We start from the raw sequence: 16,369 nt of genomic DNA, 5'->3' as shown, positions 1-16,369 counted from the left end.
GAGGGAGGGAGGGAGGGAGGGAGGGAGGGAAGGAAAAGGGAGGAAGAAAACATCACCTGTTAGGCCCAGAGAGCACAGAGCCAGCTAATGATGGTACAATTTGAAATCAAAACTTTCCAAGTCTGTCAACTTCCTTTGTTTTTTCTCCTCCTTCGACCCTTCAGGATAAGAAACAGCATCTAGTAAATGAAGCTGACAAGTTGTGGGACCAAGGGGATGTGATATGATGATGAACAAAGAGGAAGAAACTGGGTACAGCCCCTTCCTTGCTGCAGGCATCCATATTTGGGGCTGGCTCAAGCTGGGAATGGAGAAAAAATATTGACAATAAATCACGTTTATAATCTTCATTAATATAGGACCAGACATCCTATTTACCAAATTGAGACTGTGTTTGAGACGTCAAGTTAATGGAAGACGTAGTATATATGATTGACAGAATACAGAGGATTTCTACCTGATAAAAAAGGAGAGCACATATCTACAGAACCCTGCATCTATTTTTATCCATGAAAAAATATCTTCATTGAATGCAATTTGAATACAGTAGAAGACAAAAATAAAGTTGAATTTTAACTATGTCATCAGCCGTAATTGGTAAGTTATATGTATCAAGTTAATAAGGTGATTTGATAGCCAGGGAATAAGAAGATCACAAAATTTAATTTGTGACGTAGATAAGTACTCTGGATGATTTGTAAAAGAATTTGATGTTTAGGCTGAAGGCTATTTAAATAGTATTTTATTTTCTAGCCAATAAGACAAAACACATTGAAACTTGAACCTATAATGTTGTTAAACTTGAACATTTAAACTTGAACCTATAATGCTGAACCTATAACGTGTTGTTAACAAATCTCTACTTGTTGGATAGAATTCATCCAGCAGTACTTACCTTACTTAATGTGTATTTTCTTCCTTGTTCTGGAAAGAGTTTTAAGATAACTTTTGCAAGCGACTTTGACTTTGAAATAGAAATATGAGTTTGAGCCAAGGAAATATAGAAGATTTCCACCTAATAGAAAAGGAAAGCACCTACTAAGGAGCCCAAATGATAAAGAGGTAAATTTAACATTTCACGTTCAGCTTCCTGGAGAACAAAGCACTCAAGAAAAATTCAGTTATATAATCTCCATTTATCAAAAGTAAGTGTCACAGCATACCCTCGTGTACACAAATTTTCCTATGATAACACTCTAAAAACGTTCTCATTAACTGTAGAATCTACAGAAAGAGATGCCAAATGGAAGCAAATTAGAAGCAAAGGTGACTATAGCCCAGCTATTTAGCAAGTCTCTGGCATCAAGACTTTCACTGTCCATGCTGTTTGAAAGTGAGAATATGTATTTGTTTCCTGTAGCTGCTGTAACAAATTGTTGCTATCTTGGTGGCTTAAAGCAATAAAAATGCATTCCCTCACAGTTCTGGAGGCCAGAAGACAAAATCAGTCTCACCGAGCTGAAATTGAGTGTCAAGGTTCCACTCACTTCCTCTGGAGGATCTAGGAAAGATTCCATTCCTTGCCTTTCCTGGCTTCTAGTTGCTGCCCCCAGTCCTTGGCTTGTGGCCACTCACTCCCATCTCTGCCTCTGTAATTATTTGCTTTATTCTCTTCTCTCTGTGTAAAATTTCCCTCTGCCTCCCTCTTACAAAGATGCATTTAGGGCCCACCTTGATAACCTGGGATGATCTCCACATCTCAAAATCTTTAATTTAATTTCATCTGCAAAGACCCTTTCTTCACATGTTAACATTTACAGGTTCCAGTGGCTATCTTTTGAGAGGTCATTTTTCAGCCAACCACAGCATACGAGCAGCAATCGCTATGTTACAGAACATGTGGAATAATACTTTTCACACACGCATATATGTTAAGCAACATACTGGCATTCTAAATTTGGAAATCATGGTGAATAGCAATAGCATCTTCATTAATGTAATGAATTCTCACATTGCAGTTACCAGTAGGGTTTTAGTTCTCAGTAGTAAAATAGATTTCTGAAAGCCCACAAGTGTTAATGAACTCATCTGTGAAGACGTGGGAGCAGAATATTGTAAAGTTCCATTACTCACAAATGATTCTACTAAGAGCATTACATAAGGAAAGTAAATTTATTGTTCTTCCTTTGTAATAGTAAAATCTAAAATACCTCAGTGTGGACCCTTAGCTTATCAGAGAATTTTAATCGTTCTTACTTTCTAGGTAAGAAAATTGAGGCTCAATCAAATGACTGTTCTTAGGCTCCACCGCCAACATGTGGCACAAGAAACCAGGAGTAATACTTCCTCACTCCTGGCTCGTACACTTTCTTGTGGGCTATGCCCTCTTTTGTTTGGTCATTTACTGAAATAAAAGCTAGTTTTAATCACTCTCCAGTTCAGATATCTTTCAACCTTAGAATTAAAGTATATTCATTAGAATTTAAATCTTCATTTCTAGATTTAACACATAAATATTCTTAATAAACCCTGACATGCAAAAGTCTGATCTATAGATAAAGAAACTCAAGGGAGACAGCACCCAATACTCAACTGCTATTACATTAATTCAGAGGAGTTGGTTTGTTTGAGATTTAATTTGAACAAAAGGAAACAAAACCTGCAAATGTATTCAGTTCAGAGATGTATCTACCAGAAGCAGTGAGCAGGGTTTAATTGGTAACAGCTGGGGAAGTTTCTGTCTACAAATTAAAGATGCAGAAATTTTCCCTCTCACACCGAATAAGTTGGTCTATGGTTTTCTAAAAACTCATTGGCTATTTATCTATTATTTTCTCTTGAAGAGAAACTTGATAAAAGGCCACAACATCATTCTGATATCCTTTGCAAATCACTCATTTTCAAGTTTTTCAGGCAAGCTTAGAGAGTAGACAGTTAATTACAACACAAGCTACCCCTGTATCTCAAACTGATGCCAGGATGCTGTTTGACAAATGTAGCTTAAAAAACCTGAGTAGATAGGTGATTTTGAAATGATTTAGTTCTTATGCTTTCTCATAACGTGAAATACAGAAGACATTACAACATGGTCCACATTTTTTCTCAGGGTATTATATATCGTGTTTGGACAGTTAGAACTCCCTGCTATTATGTATTCATGCCAATATAAATTATTCTCTTTAAATGAACTCAAGTCATGTAAACTCTTGCTTCCAGGAACCAAAGCATGCTTTCTTTCAGAGAGATGTGAATTTCACCTCATTCCTTGGAAACTGAAAAATCAAATAACAAACAGCCCCCCCGCCCATTTGTAATCAATATCTAGTTCAGTAACTTCTTGAGACTGTTTGCCTCCAGTGTGGTTTTCAGTCTTGGGAGTATTCTTGAAATCTGTTTTTTGTTTTTTTGGGTTTTTTTTTTTTTTTTTTTTTTTTTTTTTTTTTTTTTTTTATCAACTCCCAAATCGAGAAGAGCTACAGTAGGGAGTGGCCTTTCTTTATTATGGGACTCTGAAGAGGATCTCTGGTTTGTTTTATTTATTTTAAAGCCAAGAGCCAATTCAAGGATGATGAATGGTGTCACTTTGACAGCACCAAAGACTGAAATTCTTCATTTCTTCCAAGGTTTAACAAGGCAATGACTGCAATTTCTTTTTCAGTTTGTCCTGTAAAATGCCTTACCTTTTACCTGAATAAGCTGATTCTAAAAATGTGGTATCAGGATCACGATCTATCCTAACAATTCCTTTTCTCCTGATAGCCCTGATAACTGTCAGGGTAGATGTATTAAAAGAGATTCTTTTAAGATATTTTTTTTTCACCTGGAACTGAATAAAGCCTTCTGATTGAATTTATTCAGGTCAGCACACTTATCGAAGGATAAAGCTGGTTTGGACCTGGCCCCAACAATGGCTGTTCTATGGGCCCAGTCTCAGAGGTGGTTCAGATTTATTGACCTGAATTTTGCCAGATTGGCAGAAAGTCTCAGGGAAAGTTTATACTTACACAGTCTACCTTTCTACTTTAACAGAAACTTTACCCTGCTCTTTGGGTGATACCAATAGGAGTGCTGATACAGGGGAATGTCCACAGTGGGACAACTGTGGAACAATAAGAGAAAAAATTGTATTAAGCTAGTCATACCCATCCAGGTAATCATGACTTCTGGTTACTAGTATACACTCTGGTTTTAAGGGAGAATCATTTTCCCTGAAGTAATTTGTTTTCACTTATTCCTTCTCATAAATAACTAATTTACAGATTTAAATATTTTCAATGAAATGATTATAGAGACTCAATTTATAAAATGGAAAACATTATTTCATTACTTCCATACATCCCTTTCTTCAGCCTATTAAATGTTATGTGCAGCTTTTTAAATAAGGTTATTAATAGAGATTGAAGCTGAGTCTATATCAATATAGTGATGAATTTAAATAACCATTATGATAAAATCTTGATGAATTAATGATGCTAATTGAATTGCATAAGCAACTGCAATATGACAATTGTTGCTGTAAGCTTTTGAGATAATAATGAAAATCTGGCTTATTTCAAGGCATTTATAATCTAATTGGAAAGCAATAATAATACTCTGAAAAATACCAGGTAACAATATGAAACAACACTGAAGTGTTACCACCAAATATTGAGTGTTCTTATGCTTACCTTAGAGGAAATACACACACACACACACACACACACACACACACACACACACACATACACTATTATTTATTTGCCATGAACTCTAAATACTGATAGAATTCAGATAAAGGAGAAATTAAATGAAGTATTGAGTATAGGAATTGTGAATTCAGTTGCAGGAAAAAAGTACGTTTTACAAAATGGAATTGGAGGAACAAATTAACCGTGGGGGAAAGAAATAGTTTCAAACACATGATGTGACCATGGTTATATTGGAAGAATGAGGTTTTCTCATTTCTCAAGGGAATGAAACACACTTTGAAGTTATCTTAACAAATATTGTTTTTCCCTGTAACACAAAACATTCAATAGGTGAAAATCTGAGTGATTGTTGGGATAATTCAATCCATGTCAAAAAATAAAACGAATCATAGGAAACTAAGTTGGAGGTGCAAAGGAAGAAACCGTTCCTCCTCTTAGAGGATTAATTTTTGTGTTAAGATTTGCTGCCCACAAGCTTGATGGGAGATTTTTGAAAATATCTTTCTTGTTTTAAAATGGTGAAAGCTGAAAGAGAAATTACCCTGAATTAATACATTTATATACCACTTCATATAATCCCATACATTGTTTTATCCTAGATTGGAGAGGAAATCGCTGGTTCAAGTCTTGATTATCACTTAGCTTTGTGACTTTAATCTTTACTTTCCCTATTCCTTTTGAAGTTTAGTTTTCTTTTCTGTTCCATGAAGATAATGCTATGTATCCCATTAAGATGTTGTAAATATTTATTAAAATATAGTGCTTGGCACAGAGTTGGAACCGAAGCGTTAGTTCCCTATGAAGACTAAGCATTACCACTATTTGAAAGACGACAAAATGCCAAAAATGTCAGGTTAACTTGCCAAAGCCTTCACATATTGAAAGACTAGACATAATAGCAGTCTTTAGATCCACTGTCTTGTGATTTTTCTGCTCTATTGTTTAGCTTCAATACAAATAATTTCACATATGATTATATTGATAAATATGAGTCTCTATGATTCTATAGATCTCTATGATTCTATAGATATATTTTTATTTATGTAGCCATACACTATATAACAGCATTTCAGTCAATGACAGACCACCACATATATAACAGTGGTCTCATAAGATGATAATGAGCTGAAAAATTTCTATTGCCTAGTGACACTGTAGCTGCCTTAATGTCTTAGCAAAACTTGTTACACACGTGTTTGCGGTGATGCTGGTGTAAATAAACCTATCGTGTTGCCAGTCATATAAAAGTGTAGCACGTACTATTATGTATAGTAACTAATAGTTGATAATAAATGACTATGTCACTGGCTTGTGTGTTTACTGTACTATAGTTTTGTTATTATTTTAGAATGTACTCTTTTCATAATAGGGAAAAATTTAACAGTAAGACAGCCTCAGGCAGTTCCTACAGAATGTATTCCAGAAAATGACATTATTATCATAAAAGATGGCAACTTCATGTATGTTGTTGTCCCTAAAGAACTTCCAATGGCAGAATGTACAAAAGTGGAAGATAGTGATATTGATGATTCTGACCCTGTGTAGGCCTAAACTAATGTGTGTGAGTCTTTTTTAACAAAACATTTAAAAGTAAAAAATAAATAATTTTAAAATAGAAAAAAAATTGTAGAACAAGGATATTAAGAAAGAAAATATTTTTGTTGTACAAATGTATAAGGTGTTTTGTTTTAAGGTAAATGTTATTACAAAAGAGTGAAAACATTTAAAAAAATAAGCTTATGAGGTAAAAATGTTACACTAAGCTAAAACTAGTTTATTATTAAAGAAGCTTTTCAAAACTTAATTTAGTATATCCTAAGTCTACAGTGTTTATAAAGTCTACAGTAGCACACAGTAATGCCTAGACCTTCACATTCTTTCCCTGACTCACCCAGAATAACTTCCAGTCCTGAAAGCTCCGTTCATAGTAAGTGCCCTACACAGGTGTATCATTTTTGTCTGTTATACTCTATTTTTACTGTACTTTTTATGTTTGGATAAACAAATTCTCACCATTGTGTTATAATTGCCTAGAGTATTCAGTATAGTAACATGCTATATAGGTTTGTAGCCTGGGAGCAATGGGATATACCACATAGCCAATATGTGCCGTAGGCTATGTCAGTTAGGTTTGTGTAAGTACATTCTATAATGTTTACACACAAGATTACCTAACAACACATTTCTGAGAACATACCCCATTTTTATTGTTGTTAAGCAATTCATGACTATGTTAACAAAGCCGGCATCATTTACACATTTAAGTGACACATGGATAAATGATTTGCTGTCATGTTTCTTAAACTATGTATCTATGGGGTATGTGGCTGTGTGTTGTTGTTAATCAAGTAACACATTAAACATGCAACACCTTATAGATGGAGGGGGCTAATTTTTTTTATTAAAATAAGAAACCCAATGTAATTCTATTTTTAGTATAAAATAAGAAATGTGTCCAGGCGCAGTGACTCATGCCTGTAATCTCAGTACTTTGAGATGCTGAGGCAGGTGGATTTCTTCAGCCTAGGAATTCAAGACCAGCCTGGGCAACATGCAAAACCCCCATCTCAACCAAAAAAATTACAAAAACTAGCCAGGCATGGTGGCACACATCTGTAGTCTCAGCTAGTAGCGGGGCTGAGGTGGGGTGTTCACTTGAGCCTGGACAGGTTGATGCTGCAGTGAGCCATGACTTGCCACTGTACTCCAGCCTGGGTGACAGAGTGAGACCCTACCTCAAAAAAAACAAAAAAGAAAAAAAGAAATGCTCCTGCAGAAGTTTTAGATCATACTCTAATCCCTAGTTTATATAATCATATTTTCAGCTGTGCTTAATACTTTGGAAGGAAGGTTTAATAAGCAATAAAATACTGTGTTAAAGATCACAAAGGCATTTGTGTTCACCAGACATCTACATTTCCCAGAATATAAGATAGTGGCTGGCTTAGTCTCTAATCTTCTCTTCAAACTGTAATTTCTATACATTTTCATATCTATTCTTTTCTATTTCTTCTCTCCTCAACTTTGAGGGAAGGGATAATGAGAATAAAGTGGCCAAAGGTAACCTAAGGAGAAAAAGTAGAGGCAATAATGGCCAAAGCTTTATGATATATAGAGTGTTTCTATAATACATGATTTTACTTGAGATAAAAATTCTTAATTATATTCAGTGACCTGTTATCAGCAGCACGTGTGCTGCATAGTAAGCTTCAAGCCCAACCTTCAATACTGCTTTGTGTGATGCTGGCACTGGACATCTATAAACCAAATTTCTGCTTTGCCCAACTGTCTCCCTGTTGGACATTGAGAATAGGCGGTGCTAGACGGAGTCTGGAGGACTGGAGGAGGAAAAAAGCCACTCTGTTCCCTGTCTGCTTCCTATTTTTGTCCCAGTGGCTCCAGCTAGACACTTTTTTTCCACCAGTGGCACTTCTCCTGTGAGCACAGTTAACTCCAACTCATAGTTGTATTGTTTCGATTTAAATCAATGAATCAGGCATTACTTTTTAAAATTATTTACTAAGTGCCTTGGTTGTTATCTCAAACAATACCAGCATATTTTTACTTGTATTTTTCTCTAATTTGAGCTCTGTCGGAAATCTCGAGTGCAATCATACCATCTCTCAGCTATTCCCCAAATATTCTAAATGGGTTGAGTAATCTTTTGTCATTACTAAAGAGTATTCAATTATTAAAATGAAATTTGTCTCAACACTACAAGCCATGAGACCACGAGATATGTCAAATCCTGTTTAAACATGTCCATATAGATATCACTGAATGATGTAATTGATTTGGACTTGCAATTAAAATAAAATTCCTTTGAAAGCTTCTATGGGATTAGAATATTTTTTTCATTTTTCTCCACAGATGCAACATAAAATATACCAGAAACCTAAACCGCTGAATCTTTCACATCTGTTTTTCCTACTTGAAACATCAAAGACTTCAATTTTTTTTTTCTTTTTCTTTTCAGTTCTCTGTATAATGCTGTAAAGAGCAGTGTGGAAGTGTCATTGACTAAGGTTGATAAAGTAAGCACTGATAATATACTTTTCTGTATTCTCAGAATTCATATTTTAATTTTTCATACAACTAATGAAACAACAACTAATGAAACATTTTATAAGAAATAAATTGTTAAATATTTTTAAAAATACTAATTTTGAAGATTTTAAATCTAGCAGAAAGGTAGAAAACTAATAATAAAGTTTCATATACCTCATTGTGATGGTTACTTTTATGTGTGAACTTGGCTGGGTCACAATGTCTAGATATGTGGTCAAACATTATTCTGGATGTTTCTGCAAGCAGGTTTTTGGATGAGATTAATGCTTAAATCCATGAACTTTGAGTAAAGCAGATTGTCCTCCATAACATGGATGGGCCTCATCCAATCATTTGAAAACTTGAAATGAACAAAAGACTGAGCTTTCCCCAGCAAATGGCCTTCAGACTTCACCTGAATATTGGCCCTTCCCTCATCCACCCCACGTATTTTGGACTTACCAGCCTCCATAATCATTTTAGGCCAATTCTTTAAAACAAAATTCCCTTATATAAATCTCTCTCTCTCTCTCTCTCTCTCTCTCTCTCTCTCTCTCTTATTTAATATATATATGTATATCCTATATTACTTGTATTATAATATATATATACACACACACACACACACACATAAATATGTGTATATATATACACATACACACACACATATGAGTATGTATATATACATATATGTACATATATACACACACACGTATGTATATATACAGACATACATTCATTTGGTTCTGTTTCTCTGGAGAACCCTGAGTAATACATTCATCATCACAATTAACAACTGGCAATTACTATGTTATTTAATCTATTTTTGTGTTATAATTTAGAGTAAATATAGACATCATGACATTTGAGCCCTAAATAGATCACCACATCACTATCTACAATCCATAAAGATAATATTTTCCTGTATTAGAAAACACCATTATTGCACTTAGCAAACTTAATTTTTTGTGCCATTTAATACTCACTTCATCTTGAAATTCTCTCAATATTCAACAGAAGTCTTGAAGTCAATTAGAACAAACATTGTGCTGGAGTGTGATGCAACATAATACTTTATAGGTGATGCTATGTACCTCATACTGCATCACAATAAGACACACATTAAATCTGCACTATTAGTGATGCTAACATTGGATTCTCAGTTTATGGGGTGACAGCCTATCCCTTCTCTATAAAAGTATATCTTTTTCCCTTGGTGACTAACGAGTAATATCTGTGGTGATATTTTTATGTCTCATGAATATCTGTAGCAATCTTTCATCTAATATTATTTATCACCTGTTAATGATCATTGCCTCAATCAAATATTTGATTAGAAGTTGCAAACAAAGGTAGCAAAATATATAATAACAATTTATTATAGAATTACAAAAGGGCCAGTTTTACTCACCATATCTTCCTAATTTGTTCAACTCTAAACACACTGGCATGAAATTTTAAGATGTCATAGCTAAGGAATTGCTCTAGGATAAAACTTAACCTCCTTTAAGATTTGGCTTGTGTAGTATGAGGAAAATCTAGTAATAAGAATATTGATGTTCAGAATTCCCAACCCCCATATCACATTTTTTAAATTACTAAGATACATTATATGAAATTTTCTGATTTAATGAGGAACAGATAATGGATAAATTATGCTTGGCAGTGCAAACCAAAGATCTAATAGCTTGAATTATTTTTACAAAGACCTCATCAAATGACATTTAATATACGTAACCAGCTAACTTAACACTGTTTTTACTTATTGTCAGACATTTTTGCAGTATTTTCTAAAATTTTAACCTTTTCTTTTCCCATTTGTTTCTCATATTCACTTAGAATCAGAGGCTCTAAAACTCTGAGTTTTACTTCTTTGGTATTACATTTTCTTCACCTTTTCCCAAACACTGCATATCTTCTGCATATGTAAATTTTCTTTCAACCTTACTAAGTCTGTGAAAAAGGAACACCCATTGAGCATGAATGGAAAATATATCAAACTTAAGGGATATAGGGAATTTAGAAATTAATATTCTGATAGGAACAGAAGATGCAGAAGCAATACTGGAAAAAAGCCAGTTCTCTCGAAGTTTTGGGTCTGCACTAGTAGATGGAGGAGGTTTAACTAAGATCCCAATAGACGTTTGAACTCAGGATACGTATTCAAACTCAATGTGAACCCTTTGAGGTTGACTCATTGCTAATATTTTTCCATTTCAGGGTAAGATTTCCCACTGACACTAACCAACACAACCTCAATGTGGGTAAGTGGAATAGGAAGTTCAAGATCACTGAACTCTTGTAAAATGACTTATTTATTGTTTTTACTTAATTCTTCAGACATGCTTTGTGGGTTTTTTATTATTATTATTAGATTTTTTAAGTTCTGTTTTCCATCCAGTGGCCCTAATCTTCTTAGAAAAATCCTGAACAACAGGGACAGCTGTTAAAAGAATGAGCTCACTAATTAGTTTCATATTGGGAAAATAAATAGTGTAAAAAAAAAAGTAAAAAGTAACTTACCTTATTGTTTATTTCTTAAGGGATAGTGTAGAAAATGTCCACTCTTGACTTAATTACAATAAAATAAACACAATTCAATTTGTGTGCTTTGGTTGACAAATTTTCTAAGAGTAGAACTGTTCCAAATTAAAATAAGAACCTATCTTTATAAGCTTGGTTGTTACCTCTTTATGTAAGTATTTATTTATCTTTTAGTCTGAGAAAACTTCAGTGATGAATAAATTTTCTCTTAAATCCAGGTGACATATAACAGTCTGCTCCTTAAAGTACTCCAGCATTTTAGTCTGCAGGACATTTTCTCATGGGAAGCAATATACAAAACAGCATCTACTGAGAAATAATAGGTTTTAGTAGATTCTAAATAAGTATCTCATACACTAACATTATCATATTGTTCTATTTTAATAATGGAGTTTATTCATTTCACCTGTTCGAAAACTGCCTGCTGTGTTGCTTTTTTTTAATGCTGTCATTTCATTTTGTTTCAATTTTCCTTCTCCCTTCTTCACCAAGAACTTACCTGTCTGAACTAAATAATTGCATGTCACATACAAAAATAAGAATATCTGAAAAACAATGCCAACGAACTTCAACACTGCATATAAATCTATATTGCATCTCATTTTATGTTTCCTCTTCTTCCTCAAAGGATTCACTGTTCTGTAATTCATAAATTCATCCTCTTTCTGAACAAACTTAAAATTTAATGCCCATCAGAATTATTATGTGGTTCAACACAACTTTGCATCTCATATTTGCCTGGCGCCAGTCAAAGTGAAGACAAACCCACAGTCAGTTCCTGTAGGGGCACGAAATGACAATTTGTATTTTCCTGTAATGACCACAGGGTAACCAGCATCTAACCTGGGAAGGCCTCAAAGACAGGCAGCCATTTAGGAATGTTTTCCTATGTTATGTCACCTCCATCAGAGAAAAATGAGGAAGAAAGTGAGATTCAGAGAAACAGTAAGTTGTGTGTTGGTTAGTGTCACTGGGAAATCTTACCCTAAAATGGAAAGAGGCTAGGAAAGAAGGAAAAAAAAAAAAAAGACAATAGATAGGGAGATTGAACAAGGAGTTTTCATTTTCTTTGTAAAGGCCTGTAACAAAGTTTATTAAGTTTATTACACATATTATTTTATTCTTAAATACTTGACGTATTAATTTCAAGCATTTATTTTTAACACATTGACTTGAGAAAATGAGCCACAATCTATAATGCTTAGCTATAGAATAATTTAGGGAATTTAGTTTGCTTTCAAAATATTTTCCAAAGCAGTTTACTATGCTTGTCTGTTTTCCTCCAGTTGCTTGCATCCAGCCACCTTCCAGGCTAAAATAAGTGGTTTGTTGTCTTGTGCTAAAACTCTTGCCCTTTATAAGTAGGTATATTTGATTAAATATAAATAGTATCCAATAAATCTGCAAATTGCTGAGCCATGCATAAAGTCCTGTTGGCTTCTGCCCTTGTGTTTTGATGATTCTGAGGTAAAAGAAAAATATTTATGATTGATTACTTGCTATGACACAAAACTGCAAGAGAAGATGTGATTAGTGGTAAACCAAAGAGAAGATAGCAATTTATAATTCTCAAAGCATGGTAACCATATATAATGTGGTCAATTGTATTTTCAAAAAATGGTCACGGTAATATTTCTCCTTCTACAGCAATATTTTTAGATCCTTGCTATTCTCTCATCAAGAGCAAAAGTCTATTTTTCTTCTGCTTGAAACCAGGTAGAACTTTATAAATAAAATGTAAAATAGGTGATATTGTGTGACTCTAGAAGCTAGGTCATAGGTGGAATATGGCTTCTGCTTGGCTCTTTCTCTATCTCTTGAAACACTCACCTTTGAAAACTAGCTACCTCATAGAACTTGTAGATGTACAGCTGACACCCTCCACTAAGATTATAGATGACTGTCAGCATCAGCTGCTAGACCCATAAGGAAATAACACCCTTCTAGCTGCCCCTGTTGACATTGAGTGGAGCAGAGACAAGCTGAACTGAGTCCTACCCAAACTGAAAAATGTATGAGCTAAATCAAAGCTGTTTTTGTTTTTAAGCCACTAAGCGTTGGTAGTTTGTTACTGTTATGGACAAATTGTGTTCCCTCACACTCACATATTGCACCCCTAAGCCCCAAGGTGACTGTATTTGTATATAGGGCCTTTAAGGAGGTAACCAAGACAAAACGAGGTTGTAAGAGTGATGAACTAATCCAATAGGACTGGTGTTCTTACAAGAAAAGAAAAAGATACCAGAGCATACTCTCTTCCTCTCTCTCTCTCTCTCTCGCTATCTCTCTCTTTCACACACATACACACAGAGGGAGAGAGAGACAGACAGAGAGAGAGTGACAGAGAAAGAGAGAATAAAGCCCAGATAAGGACACAGTGAGAAGCAGCCATTTACAACCTTCTGTTGTCTTACAAAATACATCCATCTCCATGAACAGAATGTTGGTAGACATGTGAATGCGATGCGATGCTTCGGGATAGATCTCAGATGAAAATGAGGAACATGTTATTAGAAGCTTGAAAAAATGCAATCCTTATTATTATCAACCTGGAAAAAAAAAAAAACTAAAGAAAATTATCGCCAAATATGTTAAGTTTATTCAGGAATGAGAATAAGGATTAGAATTTAGAATGCATAGAATGGCAAGCCACTAGATAAACCTTGTCAAAGCAGAAGAGGTGTGAAGGATGTAAAAGGGTTTCCTGTGGGATGTTTTAGAAAGTCTTTGGCAAAACTTCTTATTTCAGACAAGTAAGCATGGGCCTCCTCTCCTTTGTGCCTTCCCAGTCCTACTCTGTCTGGACCTGACAAAAGTCAGGCCAGAAATCATTCTGCTATCGGCAACTTTCACATTACAAAGTGGCAAGAAACTTGGCCAAATTGTTTTCTCATGTTTTCTCGAAGATAGAACCATGAGTGATAACCTTGGATGCCTTGTGAAGGGAATTTCTAAGTGAAGTATTAAAGGTGCAGTCTGGCATATTTTACCTTTTATAGTAAAAGAGAGAAGAAAAGATAAATGAGAGGAATTGTTAAGCAAAAAGAACCAGAACTTGAAGATTTGAAAATTTCTCAACCTATCCATATTGCAAAACCTTAGAAAGCATGTTCTGGAGAGAACACCAGGGGTTTAGCTGTCGATTACTTCATAAAAAGATACGTATGTATCTTTATTTCTGGCTTCAACCAAGTGGGCTGATTAAATCCCTAGGTAATCTGTTCAGCTGAGACTAAAGGGGACAGAAAAAATGGGAAAGAATAAAAGAAGGCTGTCAGACTTCTGGAATGCTACAGGATGTGACAATAAAGTTTTCCAGCTTCAAATATACTTGAAATAAAAGGAAGAAGGACCCTGAAAGTGATTCAAAAATCAGGGCTGCCCCTCACACCACGGGCTAGGCTGTCTCCTCCTGAGTTTCAGAGATTAAGGCAAAAATGCCACTGTCCAGTGCCTCAGTGCAAGGCCACCCTGTAGAGCCACAGGGGTAAGTCTACCTCCTAAGGCTGTGGGGATGATCTGACACCCAGTGGGACCAGAGTGTAGAGTATTGAGCAAAAGAAGATTGTTTTTGAGCCTTGGCTTGCTAGTTTGGACTTACTTGGGACCATCACTTCTTTCTTCTTTCTTATTTCCACCTTTTGGGATGGAAATGTCTTTCCTACCGTTATATATTGAAAGCACAGAACTTGTCTGGTTTCACAGTTTCACTGCTGGAGAGGAATTTTGCGCCAGTATGATTCATACCTTGAATTTTACCAATACCTGATTTAGATAATATTTAGATGGGACTTTGGACTTGAAATGTGTGCTGGAATGAGTTAAGACTTTTGGGGATATTGGGATGGGTTGTATATTGGCCAATGTTCTCCAGAAAAACAGAACCAATAAAATACATATAGATATGTGTAAGAGGAGATTTATTATGAAAACTGGCTCATGCAATTGTGTAGCCCGAGAAGTTCCATAAGATGCCATCTGCAAACTGGAGAACCAGGAAAGCCAGTGGCATAATTCAGCCTAAGCCCAGTGCTGAGAAAAACGGAAGTCAGTGTTGTAACCCCCACTCCAAGGCTGAAGGCCTGAGAAACTGGAGGTTTGCTGGTATTGGTCCCATAGTCTGAGGGCTGGAAAACTGGGAGCTCCAACGTACAAGAGCAAAAAAAAAAGATGGATGTCCTGGATCAAGAAAAGAGAGAATACACCTTTTATCTGCTTTTATTTCTACTTGGACCCTCAAAATTGGATGATCACCCCACATTGGTGAGGATAAGTCTTCTTTACTCAGTCTACTGATTCGAATGCTAATCTCTTCGAAAATACTCTCACAAACACAGCCAGAAATAATGTTTTACCAGTTATTTCAGCGTTCCTTAGCCTAGTCAAATTAGTGCATAAAATTAACCTTCACAAGATGACTATATTGCATTAGAGAAGGACATAAATATTGCTGGCAAGAGTGGACTGTCAGGGACTAAATTGTGTGGTGAAGTCTTAAAGCCCAATGTGACTATTTTTGGAGACAGAGTCTTTAAGGAAGTAACTAAAGATAAATGGGGTTCTAAATCCATAGGACTGCTATCCTTTATGGGAGAGGAAGACATTCCAGAAGCGGCCACGTGAAACCACAGTGAGAAACTGAGGGTGGAGATCTTCAACTATAATTGCAGATTTATCTATTTATCTTTCCACTTCTGCCAGTTTGGGATTACATATTTTGAAGCTCTGTTATTAGGTGCATTTATATTTAAAATTCTTGTATCTTCTGGATAAAGTGACCCCTTTATTATTATGTGATATTATTCTTTATCCCTGGTAACATTCTTTGTTCTGAAGTCAATTTTTCCTGATATTGATAGAGTCACACAACTTCCTTATGTTTAATGTCTGCATCATTCAACCTTTTCTGTTCTGTAACTTTTAACGGAGCTACGTCTTTATATTCGTAGTGAGTTTTTTATAGACAACATATAGATGGTTTTGTTCTTTCACCCCAATAGGCTCTGTCTTTAATTAGGGTGGTTATACTTACATTTAAATGTATTGTGGATTAAATATTGTTCTAACTGTTGACTTTACAACAAGCAAATGTAACAAATATGAAGTTAATTATAAAGTAAATGTATACAAACAAAACCTCACTTTTATCT

This window comes from Rhinopithecus bieti, unplaced genomic scaffold (genome assembly GCF_001698545.2).
Source record: "Rhinopithecus bieti isolate Rb0 unplaced genomic scaffold, ASM169854v2 scaffold_2454, whole genome shotgun sequence".
Classification (NCBI taxonomy): Eukaryota; Metazoa; Chordata; class Mammalia; order Primates; family Cercopithecidae; genus Rhinopithecus; species Rhinopithecus bieti.
The sequence above is the reverse complement of the archived record's forward strand: the minus strand, read 5'-3'. Positions refer to the sequence as shown.